This window comes from Acomys minous, assembly GCF_964271855.1.
Source record: "Acomys minous genome assembly, chromosome: 2".
Taxonomy (NCBI): Eukaryota; Metazoa; Chordata; class Mammalia; order Rodentia; family Muridae; genus Acomys; species Acomys minous.
In genome coordinates, this window is record NC_140484.1 from 104,679,407 (window position 1) to 104,686,503 (window position 7,097).

Genomic DNA, 7,097 nt, shown 5'->3' on the forward strand with positions numbered 1-7,097 from the left:
TGCCCTGCTCCAAGTGCCCACCTCCTTCAGCTTCCACCCCCTGCTCCTCCAGCTCCTGGAACTCTTCTTTACCTGTCTCAGGACAAGTGCAGCAGTTTCTGAGGCTCTCTCATCTGCCTGGAGGAGCACATCTCAGAAGGCTCCACAGGAGGGCACTGCCTTTGTTCTCTTGACTTTCTTCCTGGAAGCTGTGGGGTTAGACTGATTATTCACTGGCGAGGGGCAGGAAGTAATAACAAGAGAAAACGAATCTCATGCATGTTTGTGGAGAGCAGGTGTGCATATAAGGAAGGCATTCCTGCTGTTTTCCCTCCTCTGGACTGGGAGTTAAAATCCTCCCTCTGGTCCTCCCAGCCCAGTGATTCTCTGGGCTAGGAAGAAGGATCAAGCTTTCTTAGCATCTTGCCTCTGGCCCTTTGAAAGCCTGTCTTTGAGGAGGGAAGCAACTTTGTGTCTTCAAAGGTTTGGCTTGCAGTCTTGTTTGAACTGATGCAGAACGGGATTTAAACACTCAGTTTAACAAGACGTCATGGCCATTTTGGAAAGGGCTGTTGAGAAATGCACCCTTGCAACATCCGTCCCATCGGCTGCTTGTGGTTAGCTTAGAGTTACCCAAGAGAGTTTCATTCGAATATTTGTTAACTCTGGGTCAGAAGTGGAGTGAGATCCATCAAATGTTCTTCCAGCCCACACAGCCCCTCCTCCCCTTCCTTTGCCATCTGTAATCACTAAGATGAACCACAAATGCCAGCCCCTTAGCACCGGAGGAAGCAAGCAAGTCCGGGCAACTTTCCTTTTAGTCTGCACAAATAAACAATTGGTTTCTTTTCTGTCTAGTCCCCACACCCCGCTGCTGCCCACAAGCACAAAAATCTCCCCTCAGTGTCCGCTAAGCCTGAGTGCAGACACAACACGTTGCTACCTGTGGTGGCTTGGCTGATTGAATGTGGGGTACCAAGGAGTCAGATGACCTTGCCTTGCTCTCCTAGGAAGTGCTGAGGTTGACACTGAGGTTTCAGTCATTTCACAGCCATGCCTGGTGGTAAAGGAACCCTCTAGTGTGCGATTTAAAGAGCTGGCTCAGCGGTTAGGAGCATGCACGCCGTAAGCCCGAGGAACTGACTTTGGATCTTAGCACCCACAAAACCAGTGGGCGGGCCTTCTCACATCTGTAACCCCAGCACTGAGACTGTAACCATAGCTCTAAGGGGAATGGAAACTGCCAGCAACAAAAACAAAAACAAGATCAGAGGCTACCTGACACCCTCCACTGGCTTTCCACTGGGTACATAATAGCACTCCCTGCCCCCTATGTGTTCATGTGCACTAAATACAATAAATAAAGATGGTAGAATCCTGGCTAGACACCGTGTCATTTGGCTTCTAGCTGGCCGGCCTCTACCAGCTTGGCAGGTATGTAGCCAGGACAAAGCTTCCACCTGTTTAGCCTGTATTTCCATATGTAAAAGGAAACAAGTTCATGCAGATACAAAAAGCCCCTCACACCCTTCTTTTGGTGCTTTTTCTGTCAAAGCAATGATGATAAAGGGGAAGGCAGAACAGGTGTGTGTTTCCTAACCTTCTAGTGGGTACTTAAGTAACTTAGGTGGTACTCATTTAGAGAAAAATGGTAACTGCAAAGTAAAGAAAATGCACAAGGGATGCTCTCAGGACCTGAGGCATGGCAAATGGCCCCGGGATGAGAGCTTTCTTTCCATATCTGGACCAGGGGTTTGCAGGAAACTTTCACCCAGCAAATACTCTGCCCTGTCAAAATGTCACGGCATCACCTATAGTTTCACTATGAAGCACACCAGCAAAACTCAAGAATTAATTTTCATCCTTATAAGGCTGTAATGGGATAACCCAATAGCTCCATCTGGTATACCAAGTAGAGAAAAGACCAGGCACAGAGGTAGAGCATTTATATGTACTGGTAATGGGTCCCCATCTCACTACAGTGCCAGTGACAACCATGAAGGGAGGTGTATGCCCACCTCCACCCAGTCATAGTGAGGAGTCCTCTTTTCTTTGGGTGCTAACAAAGACCAAGTAAAGAACTGGTATTTCTTTGCCCACCTGGAAGCCACAAGCACCCACCCTGTCCTTCCCAGAGTGATTTGAAAGAAGGCTAGCACATGCGTAAGATTAAAATAAAACACGGTCTCGGAACACAACACAAAACACATTCAACAGAACAATGTGTGTCACACCATGAACTAGAAGGACTTCAACTCAAATGAAAAGTGCAGTAAATGCCTACATCTAGGTGACAGAGACATAAAGATCCTCTCAGGAAGGCTTTTAAAGACACACGGGCTTACTGAGCAGGAACAGATGCGCCCATAGCACATGCGAAGAAAACCTTTGGCAATTAAAGAATACACAGAAGAACCGATTGAGGGTCACATCTCTGGAAACTGCAGTAGCTGAAAACGGAACACCAGAGGATGGAGTGTCTGGAAGGATGGAGGAGAAAGAGAAATAAGGAAAATGGAAGAAAGAAGAAGTGAAATTATCCAATTAGAATATTAGATAAAACTAAACAGAGATGGTGAAATTATCCAATTAGAGTAATAGAGAAAGCTAAACAGAGCTATGACCCATAGGAGTCTGAAATGCATCAAATGTCTGTGTTACAGAAGGCCAGGAAGGGGAAAGCTGTGGGGCTTGTGGACCGTACCTTCAGGGAAACTGGCACAGAACTTCTGAGATGGAATATGTTCAAACCCTGGAAATCTCACATTTGAGACTTAAAAATCTCATCCTGAGAATGGAAGGTGTGAAACAAAGCTCTCTCGCTGTTTCCCGTGCCTGCCGCGGGAGCACATGATGCGGCCCCAAGGTTTCAGATGGTCAATCACATGAGCTTGTCTCCAGTTATCTGTCCCCATGCAAATACAGCATTGGCAACATACTAGTCCCAGCCAATGATATGGACTCATCCCCAAGCCCCTCCCACTGCCCAAGGTTTATAAGTCCTTGTTTCATATGAAATAAACAGAGAACATCATCTATTTATTTTTTTAATTTTTATTTTATTAATTTATTCATATTACATCTCAATGGTTATCCCCTCCCTTGTATCCTCCCATTCCTCCCTCCCTCCCATTTTCCCCTTACTCCCCTCCCCTATGACTGTGACTGAGGAGGGCTTCCTCCCCCTGTATATGCTCATAGGGTATCAAGTCTCTTCTTGGTAGCCTGCTATCCTTCCTCTGAGTGCCACCACGCCTCCCCATCCAGGGGATGTGGTCAAATATGAGGCATCAGAGTTTGTGTGAAAGTCACACCCCACTCTCCATTCAGCTGTGGAGAATGTCCTATCCATTGGCTAGATCTATTTCATCAAAAATCATCCAAGACTGAAAGATGGCTCCCCTTTTCTCTGAAGGATTCACAGCTCAGCTCGACCTCCAGGCTTGGCTAGGCAGCCATAGCAGCACTGGCATGGTAGCCACTGGAGCTTGTCTGACTGCCGCCATGAGGCAGTTGCCTGATCCATCTGGGTCAGCTCAGACCTCCCACAGCTTGGATCAGCCCTGGCACCTGAGTTCTAGTGGTCACGGGATCAGGCACTGGCATTCTCCATCACCCACTGCTGCTAAGATGGAGGTTTAAGCAAAAAAAAAAAAAAAAGGCTGTGACCTCGGACTCAGAACTCTTGAGTTTCTGGGGTCTTTTGGTACTGGCAAGCTCATTAAAAAGAGCTAACTGCAACACAGTGGAAAAACTCTTCCATATCCTTGGTGAAATTGGGTGGAAGCCTGGAGTCTGCTTTCTCTTCTGGGAGATGAGGAACCACAAAAGACAAAAAGAGAAAAGTTGAAAGGGCGTTCTGGCCTGGTGATGGTGGTGCATGCCTTTAATCACAGGCAGAGGCAGGTGGATCTCTGAGTTCTATGCCAGCCTAGTCTTCAGAGTGAGTTCCGGGACAGCCAGGGCTACACAGAGAAACTGTGTTGTGAAAACAAAAACAACAATGAAAGGAAACCTATTCTAAGAAAAATAGTTGGCAAGAGACATATAGATCCAAAAGCTGAGGAAAAATTTTCAAAGTATATGACACGTACCCCCAGTACATACCAAAATGTGATAGCTAACCTAAAAGCTAAAAGGAAAGAAAACATTTTGGAAATTGGCAGAAAAAAGACACACATTTTACAGGGAAGACAAAGTGGCCATGAATATCAACAAAAACAACACAAGTGAAAGGAATACAAAAGCATCATCATCAACTCACCAGTGTGTGACCCTATACTTTGCTGGAACATTTATCAGGAACGGGAACTCAGCTTGTTTTTATTTATTTTTTGTTTTTAAAAAAGATTTATTTATGTATTGTATATGACTGCTTTATCTGCAGAAGAGGGCATCTGATTACATTATAGATGGTTGTGAGCCATCACGTGGTTGCTGGGAATTGAACTCAGGACGTCTGGAAGAGCAGGCGGTGCTCTTAACCTCTGAACTATCTCTCCAGCCTTGTTTTTAGAATAAGAAAACAAAACAAATTTATCCTCAGTCCATCTACTCCTAAGGAATGGCCAAAATAAGTTCTCTAAGCTGAATGGAATTTAATTTTTTAAAAAGTTTTGAAATATTAGGAAAGAGTAGAAAATGCTACAGGCAACTATTAGTACATCCTGTAAGTTTTCTTTCTCTTGAGGTTTATAAATTATATTTGATACTTAAAATATTATGCTATCTGCTATTGTTCGAAAAGTATGAAGAAATTCTTTAAAAATAAGTTATAAATAGTTAGGGTCACTATTACTATGATAAGAGACCATGGCCAAAAGAAAGTTGGTGAAGAAAGTGTTTACTTCATCTTACAACTCTCAGGTCACACTCCTTCATTAAAGGAAGTCACAGGGCAGAAACTCAAGCAGGGCAGGAGCTGCTGCAGAGGCCACGGAGGTGTGCTGTTTACTGGCTTGCTCCTCATGACTTGCTCAGCCTGCCTTTTTATACAGCTCTGGTCACCTGCCTAGGGGTGATACTGCCCATAGTGGGCTGGCCCTCCCACATCAATTTTTAATCAAGAAAGTGGTCTACCGATTTGTCTGCAGGGCACTTTCTCATTTTAGGTTCTCTCCTCCCAGATTGCCCTAGCCACAATAGATATGTTCAAAAAAGTTAAAGGGAAGTGAGTACTTTATGCTTGATTGTAATTGATAAAACAACTGAATTAAACTATTCATAATATTTTATGAATATAATGGAACTTGTAATAATTATATCATATAATTATAATAATATAATATATCATAACATTGTATAATAATATATGAAAAATATATATATATACCAAACACTATTCATAACACCTACAGAAACCACTAAAAAGCTATTCCAGTATACGTACTAAAAACAGCATGGATAAATAAAAATTTGAGTTTTACAACTGTTTGAGTAACCCGTATGTGATGGCCAGTTTTATGTCAACTTGAGCCATCTGAGAGGAGAGAATCTTAAGAAAATTCTTGAGGGCGAAGCGCATGTCGAATGGGGGAGCGGCGCTGCCTGTGGTGATCCGCAGAGGCCGAAAAGATTCGTTGGCTGCCGTCCCGTTGCGGTGCACTGAGTTAGAAACGACACCAAACACCAACCATGAAAGATCCAAGTCTCAGCAGTACTAGCCCAAGCATCATCAATGAAGATGTGATTATTAGCGGTCGTTCTCACGAAGATGATAATCCATTTGCAGAGTATATGTGGATGGAAAACGAAGAGGAGTTCAACAGACAAATAGGAGTTGTGGGAAGAAGAATTTATTGAACGCTGTTTCCAAGAAATGCTGGAAGAAGAAGAAGAACACGAATGGTTTATTCCAGCTCGAGGTCTCCCACAAACTGTGGACCAAATCCAAGACCAGTTTAATGACCTTGTTATCAGCGATGGCTCTTCTCTGGAAGATCTTGTGGTCAAGAGCAATCTGAATCCAAATGCAAAGGAGTTTGTTCCTGGGGTGAAGTACTAACGTGTTGAATAGCCGGGCCCTCTTTTGGTGGATGTAACACAATTTCCACACTGTGAAGGCAGTATTAGAAGACTTCATTGCAAAAGCTCTCATCACTGTGTTACATTTATGCATTGCCAAAGTTGTTGTTAGTCTTTCGTGCTTAATAAAGTGCTGAGACTGTTAAGAAAAGAAAATGCTTGAATAGGATTGGGCTGTCACACAGCACATTTTAATTACAAGGGTAGTCCTCTTTCCTCAAACTCTCCCTTGGAACACCCACTTTAGTGATATTAATGAATTTTGTCTATATAAACTACAGAAGATGAGATGTTCTTTGCACGTACAAATAAGGAAGAAATGACAGTGTTTTATGTCTTATCATTTAAAAACTTCTTTTGTTCAAAAAGAAAAATCTTCCATGTGGGACCTGTGGTGTGTATAATATTCAGGTATAAGGGGAAATAAAAGATGTTCTCTGCTTACAGAGCTCAGAACAAAAGGGGCTGATGCCTTCAATAAGAAACCATAAAAAAAAAGATTGGGCTGTAAGCAAGCCTATAGGACATTTTCTTAATTAATAATTCATGGAGAAGGGACCTGTACATTGTGGATGATGCTATCCCTGGTATGGAGGTCCTGGGTTCTATAAGAAAGCAAACTGAGCAAGCCATGATGATCAAGCCAGTAAGCATCATCCCTCCATGGCGTCTGCATCAGCTCCTGCCTCCAGGTTCCTGTCCTGCTTGAGTTCCTGCCCCCAGTGCTTTTGAGGATCAACTGTTATATCAAACTACGAGTGAAATAAACCCTTTCTTTCCCAGATTTCTTTTGGTCATCATGCTTCATCATAGCAATAGTAACTCTAACAACACCATCCTAATTCATTGGGGACAGGAAAAAAAAGTAAACAGAGAAAATAAACAGAATACAAACACACAGAGAGGCATTACATTAATGCAAATTATGTAAACATTTAAACTTAAAAGACAGAAGTTGACAGAATGAATTTTGAAATAAAACACCCAACGGTGTGCTGCTTATAAGGAATTCACTACAAATATAATTTATAGACACTTTAAAAGTAAAAAGCTGAAAAAAGGTAGATTATATAAAGACTTTTAGGGAGAGGAAA

The 7,097-nt window shown here is 42.8% G+C and overlaps 1 pseudogene across 1 annotated transcript; it reads left to right on the forward strand.

Annotated features, from left to right (window-relative positions):
- Positions 1–5,556: 5,556 nt before the first annotated feature.
- LOC311586622 (polyadenylate-binding protein-interacting protein 2-like) lies at positions 5,557–6,087 on the forward strand (annotated as a pseudogene). Its single transcript has one exon. The product of its transcript is annotated as a polyadenylate-binding protein-interacting protein 2-like (transcript).
- The last annotated feature ends 1,010 nt before the right edge of the window (positions 6,088–7,097 follow it).